Source organism: Pteropus medius, unplaced genomic scaffold, assembly GCF_902729225.1.
Source record: "Pteropus medius unplaced genomic scaffold, Ma_sr-lr_union100, whole genome shotgun sequence".
Lineage (NCBI taxonomy): Eukaryota > Metazoa > Chordata > Mammalia > Chiroptera > Pteropodidae > Pteropus > Pteropus medius.
The window spans coordinates 2,122,125-2,141,607 of record NW_024340851.1 but is presented as its reverse complement, the minus strand read 5'-3'; the positions used below and the strand labels follow the sequence as shown (position 1 = coordinate 2,141,607).

The 19,483-nt window shown below is 39.6% G+C and overlaps 1 pseudogene; it reads left to right on the top strand.

The window, feature by feature from the left end:
• The first annotated feature begins 10,655 nt into the window (after nt 1-10,655).
• LOC120592155 (uncharacterized) lies at nt 10,656-10,774 on the top strand (annotated as a pseudogene).
• Nucleotides 10,775-19,483: the final 8,709 nt, after the last annotated feature.

Sequence of the window (19,483 nt, the reverse complement as noted above, 5' to 3'; positions counted from 1 at the left end):
ATATGCCACAGCCGGTTCCCCTCTTGTAGCCTAAGTATGCTCCTAGGAAGGATCCCGATCCAAGGTGGTGTCAAGCTGTTGCAATGGCGAGGGGATCTCTGGCAAGCTGGCACACGTTTACTCGGATCTCTGGAGTACCATGGCTGGCGATGTTCCGGGCAATGATTTCACCGGTCTCGGTTACTATAAGCTCCGATACTCTAGGCCAGTGTGTATTTCTGTATGGCTGGGCTAAAGAGAAAAAAAGGAAGAAACAGAGGGTTAGACTTATGTACGCTTGAGTCTTAGTCTTAAGGGCCCGTCTTCCTGAGCTGTCCACTCTCGTGCTGCCTTCATGTGGGAGTGATGAATCCATGATGGGATGCTGTCTACTTTAACTGTAGTGGGTGTCGTCAGGTTTACAGTGAAGTGTCCTTTCCATTTGGGTTCTAGTCCCTTGGAAGTGAACTTCCAGATCCACACAGAGTCCTCAGGCTGAAACTGATGGGGAACTCTGTCCCCCGGAGCTGAGTGGGCAGAACGAACCCAGGACCAAATCTCCTTCCGTACACTTTGAAGGGCATGTAAAGACTTAAATAAGACAAGGTTATATAGTTCTGACTTTTTCTCATCTTCTATTCTAGGTACTAAAGGTGGGGGTTTTCCAAAGAAAATTTCAAATGGGGTGAATCCATTAATATACGGAATACACCTGGCTCGGAGAAGAGCAAAGGGGAGAAGTTCTACCCAGGTCCCACCAGTTTCTAATCCTAACTTGACTACGGTCTCTTTTAGGGTCCGATTCATTCACTCTACTTGGCCCGAACTTTGGGGCCAGTAGATGCAGTGGAGTTTCCATTGCAAATTTAGGTAGCTAGCCAACTGTTGTGATACCCTTGCTACGAAGGCTGGTCCGTTATCCGACCCTAAAGTTCCGGGGAGACCAAATCGAGGGAGGATTTCTTGTAGTAGTTTCTTAGTTAATTACTAAGGCAGTTTCTTTCCTGGTGGGGAAGGCCTCTACCTATCCTGAAAAAGTATCTGTAGAAACAAGTAAATATTTGTAGCCCCCCACAGTCGGGGTTATCTCAGTGAAATCGACTTCACGGTGTTCCTCCGGATAAGTTCCTCTTTCCTTATGCCTAGGTTCTTCTATCTTCCCCTTCTTTGGATTAACTTGGGCACAAGCCAGGCATCGTGAGGCAATCTCCTCTGCGGTTCTTCTCCCTTCTAACAAGTGAAAGTAGGGGTCTAAAGCTTGGAGCATCTTAGTTCACTCTAGGTGTGTGGTCTGGTGTAGCTGGTGGAGGAGAGTCCTTCCAAGGGCCCGTGAGAGCCCGATTTTTTTCTATCTAGAGTCATCCACCACCCCTGTTGTTTCCTAGTGGCTCCCTCATCTTGAAAATATATGTTCTTTTCTGCCGTCTAGGTAGGAGAAGGAGGCAGTTCTGGGTAAGGGACAACAGTCAGTAGATGTGGTGGGGGCCCCAATGGCCTTGTGGCCACTGTTCTTGCCTCTGCATCAGCTTGTTGGTCTCCCTCAGTCTCGGGACTGTTCTCTTTTTGATGCCCTTTACAATGAACAATAGCAAGAGCCTTAGGCATCTATATGGCTTCAAGTAAGGCTAAGATCTCCCCCTTGTTCTTGATGTCCTTCCCAGCTGAAGTCAGAAGCCCTCTTTCCTTGTAGATGGCTCTGTGTACATGTGCAGTGGCAAAGGCATATCAGCTGTCAGGGTATATTGTGACTGCCTTATCCTTTCCCCATCTTAGTGCCTCAATGAGGGCGATGACTTCGGCCTTTTGAGCGGAAGTCCCATGGGGAAGAGCTTGTGACCAGATGGTGCTAGTTGGAGTTACGACCGCTGCCCCAGTGTACCTTCTTCCTGCATGAAGCTGCTCCCGTCTATGAACAGAATTTCATCGGCCTCAGACAGAAGGGAGTCTTTGAGGTCTGGCCGCGAGGAACACACAGCATCAGTGAAATCTATGCAGTCATGAATGGGGGTCTCGGGATCTGGGTCTGGCACCAGATTGGCTGGGTTGATGACAGTAGCTTTGGATTTTAGCCATATGTTTGGGATCATCCGGTGCCTCCTTTTTGTTGAACACCTTCTGGGCTATCTCGACAAGTTGGGACAGATTCATCCCTGCAAAACCTTCTAATTTGTCTAATTTACACCAGATATCAGGGGCTGCCTGAGTAGCAAAGGCTACATTAATTGCCCGCTGGTTCTCAGGGGCCTCAGGATCAATGGGGGTGTATACCTGGTACGCCTCCTGTAGTCATTTAAGAAATGCTCCGGGGGATTCCTGAGGTCCCTGTATAACTTCAGTTACCTTAGAAATGTTCATTGGCTGATGAGCAGCCATCCTTATTCCCTCAATTAGAATCTGGTGGTACCAATCTAATGCCGTTCTGCCTGCCTGAGAATTGTGTCCTCAGTCTGGGCAGGTGGAAGGAAATTCTTCCTTAATCTGTTCCCATGCATCCTCAACTTTCTTCCCTCCTGCAGCTATCTTTTGTGCTTCTGCCGGAATGCGTCCACGTTCTTCTTCGGTGAAGAGGATAATCAAAAGCTGTTGGTAATCATCCCAGGTGGGGCGGTGAGTCTGAAAGACACTTTCTAAGAGTCCCATTAATGCCTGGGATTTCTCAGAGAAAGGCAGGTTCTGTGCCTTCCAGTTGCACAGGTTACTAGTCAAGAAAGGCACATAACCATAAAGGGCCTGTCTGTGTGATGTCCTTGGGATGGTGCTTCTCACAAGCGGAGGATGGTGGGGGTGGTGGTATCGGCTAGTGCCCTGCCCAGAGCGGGAGCAGGAGGCCCATAGGGGTTACCTGCCCATGTCTGAGGTGGTGCTATTTGGCCTCTGTTGTCCTGGATTATAAGGTGAGGGAAGGTCACTGTCCTCCAGTGGAGATTGGAGGACTGAGGGACTGGGCTGTCTTGGAGATTCGGTTGCCATATGTTTCGGGGTGCCAACAACTAAGACTTGTGCCCCTAGAGAAAGGGCATACCGGCAGAGCCAAGGGGGGGGGTTCTGAACAAGATTTAACCATTGATCAATGTAGGGAAACTGATTGGGATATCCCGGGTCTCCCGTGACAATCTTCCAAATATTCCTCACTAAATCCCTGTCAAAAGAACCCTCTGGAGTCCAGTTTACATAAAAAGATGGCCACTCAACTTCACACAATGTTCTTAGTCTGCCTGGAGAGAACTTTATGCCATAGTCAGCTCCCTCTACAAATCCTTCTTTGAAATGTCGCAGGAGACACCCCAAAGGTGTCTTCTGTGAACTCGGGCCTCCCCCTATCGCTTGCACGGAAAACACAAGACAGACACTCAGACGAGAGCAATTACTGGGGTGGAGGTGGACCTGGAGAGGTCCGCCACCTACAACCTAGACAAGACCAAAGACAATAGACAGAACCTGATAACAGGGGACAGGAGGCGGCGTCCCGCAGCCTGGCCACAGTCTGGGAGATATGACTGTGTCCAGTTGTTCCATGGACCCCCAATGACTGGTCAACAGAAACAGAAAGGTATCTTTTTATCCAGACGTCGAAGCCACGGAGATTCCCGTCGGGACCAGGAACAAAGAGTGTGTCCTAAAGGTTGCAACCTTGATGATTGCATTGACCCCGTCACGGCATTCAAGGACCCTGGAATGTCTCAGGTTGGCCACCCCTTTGTGTCTGTAACAGGGACAACAACCGCTTTGGAGTCCGGTCCGGTCTTAGATCTCAGGGCCACTCCCTGAGATCTCCTTGGGGCCTCCAAATGTTGTAGCCGCCAGCTCCTGATAGACACATGGACCACCAGAAATCAGTGAGTTATAGGAAACAGTCTTTATTCAGCCAGCTGGGTCTACCAGGGGTACGCAGACTCCAAATTAAGCAGCCCCGAAACGTAGAGGTACAGAGTTTTTAAGCCCTAAACCCCATTCTTCATCCTGTTTGAACACGCGTCTATTTTTCTTCTTTTTACTAACTATCAATCCACAGGTCAGTTGTGCAAGCGGGGGTACAAAAGCAAAAAGCTTATTGTTAGAGTGTTATGTTCCCATGGGTGATAGCCAAACAATAATTTTCCAGCCAGCACAGTATGTGATCTTCTGTTTTAGCTAAGCCCTTATTGGTGTTAATACCTCAGTAGATGGATTAACTCTTCTGCTAACTGTGGAAATTGGCTGGCTCCACTGAGTGGGATTTGACCTAGCAGGCTTGTGTACTTGTTGAGACCACTCTTTGGGTGTACAACAGCTAGTCAGAAGTTGCTCTGTTGTGGTCTAGTGCCAGACTCCATTGCATTGGCTTTGTGGCCCCTTGGGAGGAACTCCCCAGTTGGCCAAATCAGCCACTACCGTTGATTGCTCAGGACTACCTGGTGAGAGCTACAAAGCAATCTGCAGATGGTTGCTACCTATTCTAGATCTATAGGTATGTGGAAGAGACAATGTTGTAAGCTGCAGTTCATTATTGATCCCGGGGTGTTTAGCAGAAGGACCAGTGCTCCTCAGGGTCTGAGGCTGCCTATCAGTCACCTAAAAGACTCCACAACTGTAAGAGCCTCTGGGTGATATACGCTTGGGTGGTGAAGGGACCAAGGGGGTCACTTGAATAAATTGAGTCTATTTCTCCCTACCACTGCAGTGTCAGTTTACATGCCATTGCTGTCTCTGTGGCTCCCTGTATAAGTTTTCAATCATAGTAAAGCCAGCCTCTGCCTTCCTCTGGCCTGCAAACACTTGAGATCTGTTCAAGAATTACTGAAGCTTGTGGGTTTGTGGCCTGCCACCAAGAGCTTCTCCTGGATGCATGAGCTTTGTGTGTGCTGCTTGAACTGAGTGGTGTTTTTTGGTGTTGAATTCATGTCCAAAGGAAAGCACAGGATGGGAGCAGGTTGCCTGGGAACAGGCTTGCCACAAGTCATTTGTGGATTAGGAGAGATGGCATCTCAGTAAAGCACGGGGCCATCAACCCTATACAGTACCAGCTTTGCTGCCAGTTCTGTGACTGCAGGCTCCCACAAAAGTCACATATCACTGCGAGACCTACTGCCACCTGGGGTGGGCCCACCAAACCCTGTGATCTGCCCATGCGATATTGTATCTTGTGCTGGCAGCAGTGATCTGCCCGTACTGTGTTCCCTGAAGTTTGCTTACTGTGCTAGCCGAGTCTGTTGCCTGCATGGAACGTGCAACCTCAGATAGGGGTAGGGCAGGGGCAGCTGCCTATCACCATGGTGCAGGCACTTGGTGGCTTGGATGAAGTGGGATCTCAGGGAAACAAGGGCTGTCAGGCCAATACAGCCTCAGTTTTCTTGATACTTCTGTGCCCATGCTTTCCTACTGCAGTTACAGATCACAACGAGACCAGCTGCCATCTGGGACTGGCTCACAGCTCCCTGCGATCTGCCCAGGCTCATGTTGACAGCAGCGATCTGCCCAAAACTGTCCCCAAAATGCTCTCACAGTACTGGCTGAGGTCTGCTGCCTATGAGGAATGCGACCCTGGAGAGGGGCAGGGTGGAGCAGCCAAGGAGCAACGGACTGCCCCAGGCAGTATTCAGTTTGGGTGGGTCAGGCCATCTGCTCAGGTCAGTGCAGCTTCAGAATTGGCTGTGTGGGATCTGCACAATAGCAGCAGCCTGTTCAGCTCTTGTTTCTGTACCAGGTAATGCAGTCTTTCCAGTATGTATTTTGCCCAAGCCTCTGTCCCAGGTGAGTGTCCGTGGGTGAGAGAGCCTGTGTGTGGGCCCTTTAATGGGGTATCTGAGATTTCAGTCACCTTCCATTTCACCTCAACAGCCAGAATACCCTCTGATTTTTACAGTCAGATTTTTTGGGAACTCCTCTTCTCTGGGCTGGAGAGCCCCTGTATGTGGCTAGGACTCCTCTCTCCTTCCCTCTGCAGCCTCACTCTTCTTCTCAGTGTTCCTCCAACACCTGTGGGTGCGTGTCCATCCCAATTCGCAACTTTGCCCCTCCTACTGATTTCGATGTGGCTCCTTCTTTATATTGTCAGATGTACACGTTATGATCTGCTGGACTTAAGGTGATTCTCCACATTGATTACTTTTTATAATATGGTTGTAATTTTAATGTGGACCTGAGAAGAGGCGAATCCTTCTTTTACATAATCTTACATCTTGACCCCAAGCCGGCATAATCTTCTGTATATACAATTTTGCATTCTGATTCCCTTTACTTAACACACCATGATATTTTTCTCATGTCAATAAATATTCTTGACAGTGCAATTTAAATAGTTGTACAAAATTCCACTAAAAATGTAGAGCAACTTTTATCTATTTCATTACTATAAAATATTTAAGATACCACATTTCATTCTGAAAGATCTAATGGGAGACTTCTACTTCTTGCCAAGATGTAATTGTCCCATTGCACTTGAGTTCTTTATACAACTAACAACTAATGCAGAAAGCATAAAAAGACGGGAAAGTAAAAAGAAGGCGAAAAGTGAAGGGACCTTGGGACTTGAGGAGTGACACAGTGGTACATCCCATTAGTTTTTTGTTTTCCTCCCATATATCCTAACCAGTATGCTGGAAAAACCTGTAACCCAGAACTATCAACAAGCACAGACATAAAGATACCCATAGAAAGCCGAATCTCTCTATCCAAACACCTATGAAAGAGTGGCATAGTAGAACAGAAAGCATTTTTGACAGTGTTCACTCTCATCAAGCCAAACATCAATAGAGAAAATACAAATTTGTGAGATGTAGCTAAATCAGTTCTAAAAGAAAAGATTACTGCAATAAATATTTACATTAAAAAAGAAAAAAAAATGATATTAAATCAATAATACATGTTTCTACCTCAAGAAATTAGATTAAAAAAACAAATTCAAAACAGATGGAAGGAGATATTAAAAATAAGAGCAAAAATTTTGGCTTCTGGTCAAAATGACAAAGTAAGTAAATGCTTGCTTGCCTCCTCTCACCACAATAAAATTACAACTAAACTACAGAATAGCCATTATTGGGAGTCACCTGAAATCTAGCTGAACAGAAGTCCTACAACTGGGTACACACAAAATAGGTCACCTTGAGATTGTAGGAGGAGGGGACACAAAACAGCCTGGTCCTACACCCACATGTGGTGGTTGCAAATCTGGAGAAATATCTCAGCTGTGGAGGTCCCCCTGGAAGAGCGAGGGTTTCTGATCTCATATTAGGCTCTCCAACCCAGGGTTCCAGTGCCAGGAAGAGACGTCACCACAACTGGATGTCAAAATGAGCAGTGACTGTGACTGAGTGAGACGAAGGATTGAGGGAGTCTAAGACTTTCCTTTTGAGGAACTTACTTGGTGATGAACTTACTCACTATGAGCTTCAGCTCTGGGGAAGCAGCTTGAAAGGTGCCAGGGATATACAGGGAGGAACTGAGTTGTTTGAGTTCAGGATGAGGGCTGGAGGGGCAGTTTTCTCCCAGACAAAGTACTGGCAGAGGGCATTATTCATTTGTTGAGCCCTCCCTGGCCTGGCTTGCAGACCTAAGCAGGCACCATATCTGAGTCTCCATCAACATAGCTAACACTGATCACCCTGCCCTGGTGATTCCTGGAGACCTGCCTCTCTCAGTGTATGGGCCGACCCAAGACATTTCCAGTGGACTTTTCATACAAACGGCCTGTCTAAGCTCATGCTACAGACTTTCCTAAAATCTCACAAAGTTTCAAAAAGCCTAAACAAGCAGCATCAGGCCTTGGCATGTCCCATACCTCTTGCTGAGCAGAACCAAGCCCAGCACTAGCGGCAGCTGACTTAGGTTTGTGGCTTGGCCTCTCAAGGCACTTCCGAGCCCAGCATAAGTGACAGCCATTTGTGGATTGCTTGGTAGTTCATGCCAGGTGGCCTAAGGCAGGGTACATGCTGCAGCTGAACTTGGCCTGTGACAGGGCTCCTCCCAGGAGGACCTGGCCTGCATGCCTGGTGGCTGGCTTCGATCTGAGGTAAAGCACCACTCGGGGTAATATCTGAGAATGACACACCCAAAGGGTAGACAGGGCAGGAACTAGAGACCTGCTAAAGCGATTCTTGTTCTGTAGGGTCAGACCTGCACAGCAGCTCTTCCACTGGTCACGACCAGTCATCACAACTAATCAGCCTGAGGGTCAATCTCTTCCACTGACATGCAAACAGCAACCAAGGCTCAACTACAAGAGGAGGGCATGGTTAATCCATACAAGAGACAAACCTGGAACACCTAGCTCAGGTGGCCAGGGAATACTGTGCCACTGGGACCCACAGGACACATACTAGATAAAACTACTCTACTAAGACTTAGAGACATAGCAGCCTTACCTAATACATAGAAACAAATGCAAGAAGGCAGCCAAAATGAGAAGAAAAAGAAGCATGTCCCAAATGAAAGAATAGAACAAAGCCCCAGAAAAAGAACTAAACAAAATGGAGACAAGCAATCTATCAGATGCAGAATTCAAAACACTTGTTATAAGGATGCTTGATGAACTTCGAGGAAGAGTATATGAACTCAGTGTGAACTTTAACAAATAGATAGAAAATATAAAAGGGGAGATAAAAAAACATTAAAAAGAACCAGTCAGATGAAGAAAACAATAACTGATATGAAGAATACTTTAAGAGGAATCAATAGTAGATTAGATGAAGTGGAGGATCGAATTCAGTGAGTTGGAAGATAAAGTAGCAGAAAACTCCCAATTAGAACAGCAACCATAAAAAGAATAAAAAAAAATGAAGATAGTTTAAGGGGCCTCTGTAACAACATCAGGCATATCAATATTCACATCATAGGGATACCAGAAGAAGAGAAAGAGCAAGGAATTGAAAACATATTTCAACAAATAAAATAATGTTTGAAAACTTCCCTAACCTGGCGAAGACAGTAGACATACAAACCCAGGAAGCACAGAATCCCAGACAAGATGAACCCAAAGAAGCCCATACCAAGACACATCATAATTAAAATGCCAAAATTTAAAGACAAAGAGAGAATCTTACAAGCAGCATGAGAAAAGCAGTGAGTTACCTACAAGGGAGCTCCCATAAGATTGTCAGCTAATTTCTCAAGAGAAACTTTGCAGGCCAGAAAGGATTAGCAGGAAATATTCAAAGTGGTGAAAAGCAAGGGCCTACAACCAAGGTTACTCTACCCAGCAAAGCTATTATTTAGAATCAGACAGATAAAGGCATTCCCAGACAAGAAGAACCTAAGGAATTTATCATCACCAAGCCAGTATTATAAAAATTGTTAGAAGGACTTCTTTAAAAAGAAAAAGAATAAAGAAAAAAGATAAAAATATGAATAATATAATGACAATAACTACATATCTATCAACAATTACTTTAAATATAAATAGATTAAAAGCCGCAATCAAAAGATAGTGGCTGAAAGGATAAGAAAACAAAACCTTTACATATCCTGTTTACAGGAGACTCACTTCAGATTACAAGACACACACATACTGAAAATGAAAAGATGAAAGAGGATGTTTCATCAAAATGGAATAAAACAATTAAGGGGATCATTTTATAAACTATATAAATGTCTAACCAATGTACTTTATACTTGAAACTAATAAAATAAAATTAAATACACACACACACATAATCAACTAAAATTGGAATAAAACAAAAAAAAGTGAGGTAGCATACTTATACTATACAAAATGAACTTTTAAATAAAGGCTATAACAAGACACAAAGAAGGACCTAGTTATGCTATTTCTGTGTATTTATGTGAAAAAACTCAAAACACTATTTTGAAAGGCCATGTGAATCTATATGTACATTGCAGCATTATTTACAGTATCCAAGATATGGAGGCATCCTACATATCCATAAATGTATGAACCGATAAAGATATGGTGTGCACACACAATGGAATATTCCTCAGCCATAAAAAAAAAGTATGAAATTTTGCCATGTACAATAACATGGATGAGCCTAGAGGGTGTTGTGCCGAGTGGAGTAAGTCAGACAGAGAAAGACTAATGGCATATGTGGAATCTAGAGAACAGGATAAACAAACAAAGAACAGAAACAAGCTCATAGACAGGGTGCATTTTGATGGTTTTCAGATTGGGGAGGGGGGGATGAATGAAAAGGGAAAGGGGTTAAGAGGTACAAATTGGTAGTTACAAAATAGTCATGGGAGTACATAGTATAGCATGGGGAATATAGTCAGTAGTATCGTAATAACTATATATGGTGTCAGATGGATACTGGATTTATCAGAGTGATCACTTCATAAGTTATATAAATGTCCAATCATTGTGTTGTACACCTGAAACTAATATAATATTGTATGTCATAAGTCAAAATAAGTTGAAAAAAATAAAAATGGAAAACAGAAAAAAAGCAGAATGCTTGAAATTGAAATCAGAAAAAATAGAAAAAAAATCAATTTTATCAAGTGATTTTTTTGAAAAGGCCATAAAATTGATAAATACATAACAAGAAAAAAACAAAAAGAAAGAAGTCATGATTTACCAATATTAGTAATAACATAGGTAGTATAACTACAGATACCACAGACAGTAAAAAGATAATTAAGACACACTGTGACTAACATTTTTCTCATAGATTCAAAAACTTAGAATAAATGTACCAATTGCTCAAACATCAAAAGCTAACAACATTTAGAAAATAAGAAATAGGGTCTATGGCCATGCTACCCTGAACAAGCCTGATCCAGTCTGATCTTGGAAGCTAAGCAGGGTTGGGCCTGGTTAGTACTTGGATGGGAGACCACCTAGGAAGACCAGGTGCTGTAGGTATGCAAAAAAAAAAAAAAGATTTAAGATGACAAAGTCCTTGCATCTGTGAGGTCAACCATGTTGCCTTGTCTAAAAAAAAAAAAAAGAAAATAAGAAATAGAGAACCAGAATAGTCCCATGATTAAACAAAATAATAAATTTGGAATTAAAAGCTTCTGAAAAATAATACTCTGAACCCAGATGGTTTCACTGGAAAAGTTTACCAAACATTATAAAAAGAATTAGTGATAATTATACACAATCACTTTCTGAAATTAATAGACAAGGGAGTACACTCCAACTTATTTTATAATGCCAGTATTACCTTAATGTAAAAAAAAAAGAGAAAAAATACATGCAAAAATTATTACTTCTCATCACCTCAGACACAAAAATCCTCAACAAACTATTAACAAATCAAACCAGAAATATATAAGAAGAATAATACAATGCAACAAAGAAAGATTTATTACAGGAATGTAAGACTGGTTGAACATTTGAAATTCAGTCAACATAATCAACCATGTATAGACAATCTAAAAAAGAAAATCATGATCATATGAACTGATGCAGAAAAATATTTGACAAAATATGATGCCTATTTGTGATTTAAAAAACACTCTCAGCAAGTAATGAATGGAGAAAAAATTCCTTAATGTGATAAAGAATGTCTATTAATGCCTACAGCTAACATTATACTTAGCGGTAAAAGACAAAATGCATTCTCTTTAAAATCAGGAAAAAACAAAGAATGCCTGCTCTGTCTACTCTTGTTTAACATAATACTAAAAGTCCTAGCTAATGCAAGAAGGCACAAAAAAATAAATAAATAAAATACATACAGATTGAAAAGAAAAAAATATAACTGCCTTATTTGCAAATGACATGCTTGTCTACATAGAAAATCCCAAAGAATCTGCAAAAATCTATAATAAGTGAGTTCATCAAAGTCATGGGATCCAAAATAAAATATCAATTGTATTTCTTTATACTATCAATGAGCACGTGGAAAATGACTTTAAAAATGCAATACTACTAACAATTGTTCCAAAAATGGAAATATCTAGGTATAAATATAACAAAATATATACAATATCCTTATGCTGAAAATTAAAAATGGTGATGAAAGAAATCAAAGAAGATCTGAATAAATGGACATTTTTTTTTATGAATTGGAACACTCAATACAAGTAAAGATGCCACTTTTCTCCCAAATTACCCTCAGATACAATATAATTTCTATCAAATTCCTGGTAAGATTTTTGTAGATATATGCAAATTTATTCTAAAAATTATATGGAATTACAAAGAAACTAGAATGCTTAAATCAACTTCGATAAAAAAAAGAAGTGAAAGAATTTACTCTACCCCATGTTAAGAGTATCCACCATTACAGGCTTTTCAAGAATTACCCTGTTACCAAAGCCAGATAAAGACAATGCAAACAAAGAAAACTACAGGCCAGTATCTTTGATGAATACATATGTAAAAATTCTCAAGAAAATGCTAGCAAACCAAATTCAATAGCACATTAAAAGGATCATAAAATACAAGCAAGTGGGCTTTATCAATGGAATAAATGGTTTAATAAATGCAAATTAATAAATGTGATATATAACATTAATAGAATGAAAGATAAAAATCATAAGAGAAACTCAATAGATTCAGAGAAAGCATTTGACAAAATTTGGCATCCTTTCATGATAAAAATACTCAACAAAAGTTTATTAAAGGAACATACCTCAACATACTAAGAACATATGTGACAAGCTCATATATAATGTCATACTCAATAGTGAAATGCTAAAATATTTTCCTTTAAAGGAAAAAGAACAAGACAAGGATGGTCACTCACATTACTCCTATTCAATATAATGTTGAAAGTCCTACTCAGAGCAATTGAGCAAGAAAAAGAAATAAGTCATCCACAATAAAAAAGGAAGATATTATATGTAGAAAATCTTGACTTCACACACACAAAACCTGGTAGAACTAATCAATAAATTCCATAATGTTTTAGAATACAAAATCAACATATATTAATCGGTTGCATCTCTATAAACTAACAACTAAATATCTGGAAAAAAAATAGAACAATCCCATTTACAACAGCATTGAAAACAATAAAATACCTAGAAATAAATTTAACCAAGTAACTGGAAGATTTGTACAATGAAAATTACAAGACCAATGAAAGAAATTGAAGACACAAATAAATGAAAAGATATTCCATGTTCTTGGACCAGAAGAATTAAACGTATTCAAAAGTCCATGTTAACCAAAGCCGCCTATAGAGTCAATGCAATAACTATCAAAATTCCAAAGGCGGGGATTTGGAGAAACATGGTGGAGTGATAGACATCCCCAGACCTCTCCCTTGGAAACAACAATAGGCTAAATATCTAAAACTCAACAAAAAACACCCAAACTGCACACCAGCACATCTAAGTGTGGGATCTGTGCATAAAAGCTAGCACAGGTCAGAACTCCAGGAGTCAGGTGACAGACTGGGAGAAATAAAAAAGCTGCCTCTCACAGTCAATGGAACTCACTATAGGGAGACGGGGAGGGGAGAAGGTGCGGTGAGTTTCCTGAACAGCACTGCTTGAGAGAGTAGTGAGTTCTATGCAGCCGTGGCAGAGCCCAGTCATCAGGGCAGAAAGCAGAGAAGTGGGATGGCAAAGAAACAGCAGTAGATTTTACCGGCCGCAGTTGCAAAACCAAGGCTGAACTGTAGCCCACAAATCCCAACCCAGAGGGCCTCTCCCCCCATAATCTCCAACACCAAACACCGCAGAGCCCCAGGGGGATCTGAGCAAACGCTACTGAAACTGTCGCTAACACTGACAGGGACTGAGATTGAGGGTAGCGAGCATGATCAAACATCTACAGGAAAATAAAAAGGCATTATTAAGGCTTTATATAAAGAAGGGAACCAAGAGGCTTAGATGCCACCTATTAGAAACCAAAAGAAAAGCGCCTTCTCTGCAGCAGGCTAAAGAGAGACCTTTATATAATAAATTTTCTTTCTGGAAAAAAAGAGAATACATTTCATTAATGCTCAAGCGGAGAAATAGTCTATTAAACACCATGAACAACCAAGGTGACAAGGCATCTCAGAAAGAGAAAAAATCTCCAGAAAATAAGCTTATGGACATAGAAATATGCAACTTAAATGACAGAGAATTCAAGATGGTGCTTCTGAAAAACTCAGTGGGTTCCAAAATGAGTCATATCAATAATTACAGGAATTGAAAAAAACGACTAGATGAGCAGAATGAGTTCTTTAGCAAGATTGAAACCCTCAAAAAGAGCAGAATAGATCTTCTGGAGATAAAAAACACACTGCAAGTTTGAAAACTGAAATAGCAACCTTGAGTAATAGAGTCAACCAAATGGAGGCAAAGATCAGTGGTATCGAAGATAGAAATCTAGAAATAAATCAGAAGGAAGAAGAGAGTAACTGAAGAATGAAAAAGAATGAAAGAGAAATACAAGAACTTGCTGATATCATCAGGAGAGGAAACATAAAAATAATGGGCATTATCGAAGGCGAGGAAAAGGAGCAGGGACTAACTAGAAAGCATTTACAGACAAATAGTTGATGAGAATTTCCCAAATCCATAGAAAGAGCTGGAGCTTGGAATTCAAGAATTCAACAGAACACTCAATTATCTCAACCCAAAAAGGCCTTCACCAAGACACATTGTATTAAAATTATCAGAAATAAATGACAAAGAAAGAATTCTCAAGACAGCCAGGGAAAAGAAGACGGTAACATATAAAGGAAAACCCATTAGATTATTGTGGGACTTCTCAGCACTAACCTTATAAAGCAGAAAGGAGTGAAATCAAATATTCAAACTATTAAATGAAAGGAAGTACCAGCCAAGAATAATGCATCCAGCTAAGCTCTCCTTTAGATATGAAGGAGAAATCAAGACCTTTTCAGACATGCAAAAATTGAGGGAATTCTCCAGTACAAGGCCTGTACTACAGGAAATATAGAAAGAGGTCAACTCACCTAAACCAAAATGACAAAAAACAAAAACAAAAACAAAAACAAAAAACCATAATTAGGACTACAGTGACTATCTGGCAAATAGAAACAAAGGAGTGCAACCCTTACTAGGAACAGGGCATTATCAGCTTAAAAATAAGAAGAGATTTGCTATAAAAACTTAGTAATGAATGTTCAGCATACATAGGGACAAATTGAAATAGCAATGACTATAAAGGGGAGGATTTAAAGATCCAGATTCGCAAAGGGAAATGGAGATAAGGGACGTGCAGCAGAAAATGGACCAATATATATATATATTTTATATTTATATTTATATATATTTATATTTATTTATTTATATAACTATCTTTTACATATTTATAATGGTACCCGCACGCTAAAGATTCAGAACTGAAGTATGTAACATAAAACAAGAAGAAGCAGAGAGAAAACCCACAAAAGCCAAACAAAATAAAAAAAAAACAGAAACACAAGGACAAAGAAGCAGTGGAAACACCAAGCTACCAGAAAGCAAAAGATAACATGACTATAAGAAAACCTCATATTATTGAAATATGAGGTTTTCTTATAGTCATATTATTGAAATATGAGGTTTTCTTATAGTCATGTGAATGGACTGAACTCTCCAAAATAAAGGCATAAAGTTGCAGAATAGATCAAAAACCAAAACCCAATGATATGATTTCTCTGGGAGACACATCTCAGCTCCAAAGACAAATATAGACTCAAAGTTGAATGGTGGAAAATGATATTTCAAGCAAATGGCATTCAGAGAAAAGCAGGAGTAGGGGTATTAATATCGGACAAAATAGACTTCAATATAAAAAAAGTAATGACAGATACGGAGGGACACTTCATAATGATAAAAGAAATCATGCACCAAGAAGACATAACACTTATTAATATCTATGCTTCCAGTCAGGAATCCCAGAAATATGTAAAGCAATTACTAATGGAACAAAAGGGAGAAAGAAACAAAAACATTCTCATAGTAGGGGACCTACATACCCCACTTTCAGATATGGACAGATTATCCAAACAGAAAATCAATAAGGAAATAACATCCTTAAATGACCCATTAGACCAACTGGACATAATTGTCATTTAGAGAGCTTTCCATCCTGAAACAGCTAATGATACATTCCTCTCTGTCGCACATGGAACATTCTCAAGAATCGACCACATACTGAGACACAGAGATAGCCTCAGCAAATATAAGAGGATTGAAATCATACCAACTACATTATCTGACCATAATGCTTTGAAACTAGAGATCAACTGCAAAAAGAAAGCAGGAAGAACCATAAACACATCAATATTAAACAACATGCTACTGAAAAATAACTGGGTCAGATAATAAATAAAAACAGAGATCAAGAGATACATAGAAATGAATGATGATGATAGTACAACATATCAAAACTTTTGGGACATGGCAAAAGTGGTCATAAGAGAAAAGTTCATACCATTACAGGCCTATCTCCAAAAACAAGAATGAGTCCAAATTAAAAACACTTCATCTTAAAAAACTAGAAGAGGAAGAACAAATGAAGCCAAAAGTCAGCAAAAGGAAAGAAATAATCAAAATTAGAGCATAAATAAATGAAATTGAAAGCAAACAAATGAAAAAGATAGAAAACATAAATGCAACAAAGAGCCGGTTCTTTGAGAAGGTTAATAAAATTGACAAACTCATGGCTAGACTCACTAAAGAAAAAAGAGGACACAAATAAACAAAATCAGAGATGTAAGAGGGGAAATTATGACTGATATCGCAGAAATACAAAGGATCATACAAGAATACTGTGAAAGAGTATATAACACCAAATTTAATAACCTAGAAGAAATGGACCAGTACTTAGAAAAATACAACCTTCCTAGACTGAATCAAGAAGAACTGAAAAATCAAAATAGACCAATCAGAAGTATGGAAATTGAAACAATCATCAAAAACCTACCAAAAAGTCAAAGAACAAGACCAGATGGCTTCACCAGTGAATTCTACCAAACATTCAAAGATTTTATACCTATTCTCCTCAAACTCCTACAAAAAATCGAAGTGGAGGCAATACTTCCCAATACATTTTATGAGGCCAATATTACTCTGATACCAAAACATGGTAAAGATAATACAAAGAAAGAAAACTACAAACCAATATCTCTCATGAATACAGATGCAAAAATCCTAAATAAGATACTAGCAAACTGAATACAGCAACATATTAAAAAGATTATACACCACAATCAAGTGGGCTTCATCCCAGAGGCACAGGGATGTTTTAACTTATGCAAATCAATTAATGAGATATACCACATAAACAAATTAAAAAATAACAATCATATAATTATATCGATAGATGCAGAAAAAGCCTTTGACAAGATACAGCATCCATCAAAACACTTAACAAATCAGTATAGAGGGAAAATACCTTAATATAATAAAGTTTATATATGACAAGCCTTCAGCCAACATTATTATACTTAATGGTGAAAAACTAAAAATCTTCCTTCTAAGATCAGGTACAAGGCAAAGCTGTCCACTATCACCACTGACATTCAATATAGCATTGAAGATCCTAGGGGTACAATCAGGCAAGAGAAAGTTATAAAAGGCATCCGGATAGGAAACGAAGAAGTCAAACTGTCACTATTTGCAGATGACATGATTCTCTATATAGAAAACCCCAAAGATTCCACAAGAGCACTACTAGAAACAATAAGCAAATAAAGTAAAGCCTCTGGATAAAAAAAAAAAAAAATCAATGTTCAAAAATCCATAGTGTTCCTATACTCTAATAATGAGGCATCAGAAAAAGAAGTGGAAAAAATAATTCCTTTTGCAATTGCAAAAAAAAAAGAAGAAAATACCTATGAATAAATTTAACGAACCATGTGAAGCACCTATATAATGAAAACTACAGACCCTATTAATAGAAAATGAAGGAGATAAAAAGAAATGGAAAGATATTCTGTGTTCTAAGATTGAAAGAATCAACATAATTAAAATGACCATCTTACCTAAAGCATTATACAGATTTAATACAATCCCTGTCAAAATCTCATCGGCATTTTTTAAAGAAATAGAACAAAAAATCATCAGATTTGTATGGACGCACGAGAGACCCGGAATTGCCAAAGCATCCTGAGAAAAAAGAACGAGGCTGGAGGCATCACTCTGCCAGACTTCAAATTATACTACAAAGCAACAGTAATCAAAATGGCATGATATTGGCAGAAAAACAGACACATGGACCAGTGGAACTGAATCGAGAGTCCAGAAGTAAACCCATACTTATGTGGGCAATAATTTTTGACAAAGAAGCCGAAAACATACAGTGGAGAAAAGAAAGCCTCTTCAATAAATAGTGCTGGGAAAACTGGAAGGCCATCTGCAAAACAATGAAACTAGACTGTTGTCTATAACCACACACCAGAATTAATTCAAAATGGATTAAGGACCTAAATATAAGACCTGAAACAAAATGCATAAAAGAGAATATAGGAACTAAACTCAAGGACCTTGGACGTAAAGAGGATTTTATGAATTCGACCTCAAGAACAAGAGAAGTAAAAGCTAAAATAAATGAATAAGACTATATCAAACTAAAAAGCTTCTGCTCAGCAAAAGAAATCGTCAACAAGGTAAAGAGAGCATCATCCAAATAGGAAAATATATTTGCAAGCAACGCCTCCGATAAGGGCCTAATATTAATATCTAAAATATACAAGAACTCATACAACTCAGTAACAGCAGAAAAGGAAATGATCCAATGAAAAACGTGGCAGAGGACCTGAACAGACACTTCTCCCTAGAGGACACATAAATAGCTAACAAATATATGAAAAGATGCTCAATATCGCTAGCTGTTAGGAAAATGCAAATGAAAACCACAATGAGATACCATCTCACACTTGTTAGAATAGCTATAATCAACAGAACAAGTAATAACCAATGTTAGAGAGGATGTGGAGAAAAAGGAGCTCTTATTCGCTGCCGGTGGGACTGCAAATTGGTACAGCTACTATGGAAAACAGTATGGAGGTTCCTCAAAAAACTAAGAATTGATCTATCATATGATCCAGGAATCCCTCAACTGGGTATTTACCTCAAAGTCTTGAAAATTCATATTCGAAAAGATATTTGCACACCAATGTTCACTGCAGCATTAATCACAGTGGCTAGGACATCAAAGCAACTGACGTCCCCTACAATAGATGATTGGATATAGAAGCTGTGATACATATATACAATGGAATATTACTCTACTATCAAAAGAGATGAAATGCTGCCATTTGCAACATCACGGATAGACAAACAAACAGTCATGGACATGGACAATAGACTAGTGGTTACTAGAAGGTGAGGGGGAGGAAAGAGGAGGAAGGTAGATGGGGTAAAAGGGATCAAGTATGTGGTGACAAATGATTGGATATAGAAGCTGTGGTACATATATACAATGGAATATTACTCAGCCATTAGAAGAGATAAAATACTGCCATTTGCAACAACATGGATGGACCTCGAGATAATCATGGTAAGCAAAATAAGCCAGACTGAAAAAATTGAAAATCACATGGTATCACTTATAAGTGGGATATAATTCTAAAAGCCACAAATGAGCAAGACAAATAAACAGAGACTCATGGACATGGATTATAGGCTAGTGGTTACTAGTGGGGTGGAGGAGGAGGGGGAGGTAGACGGA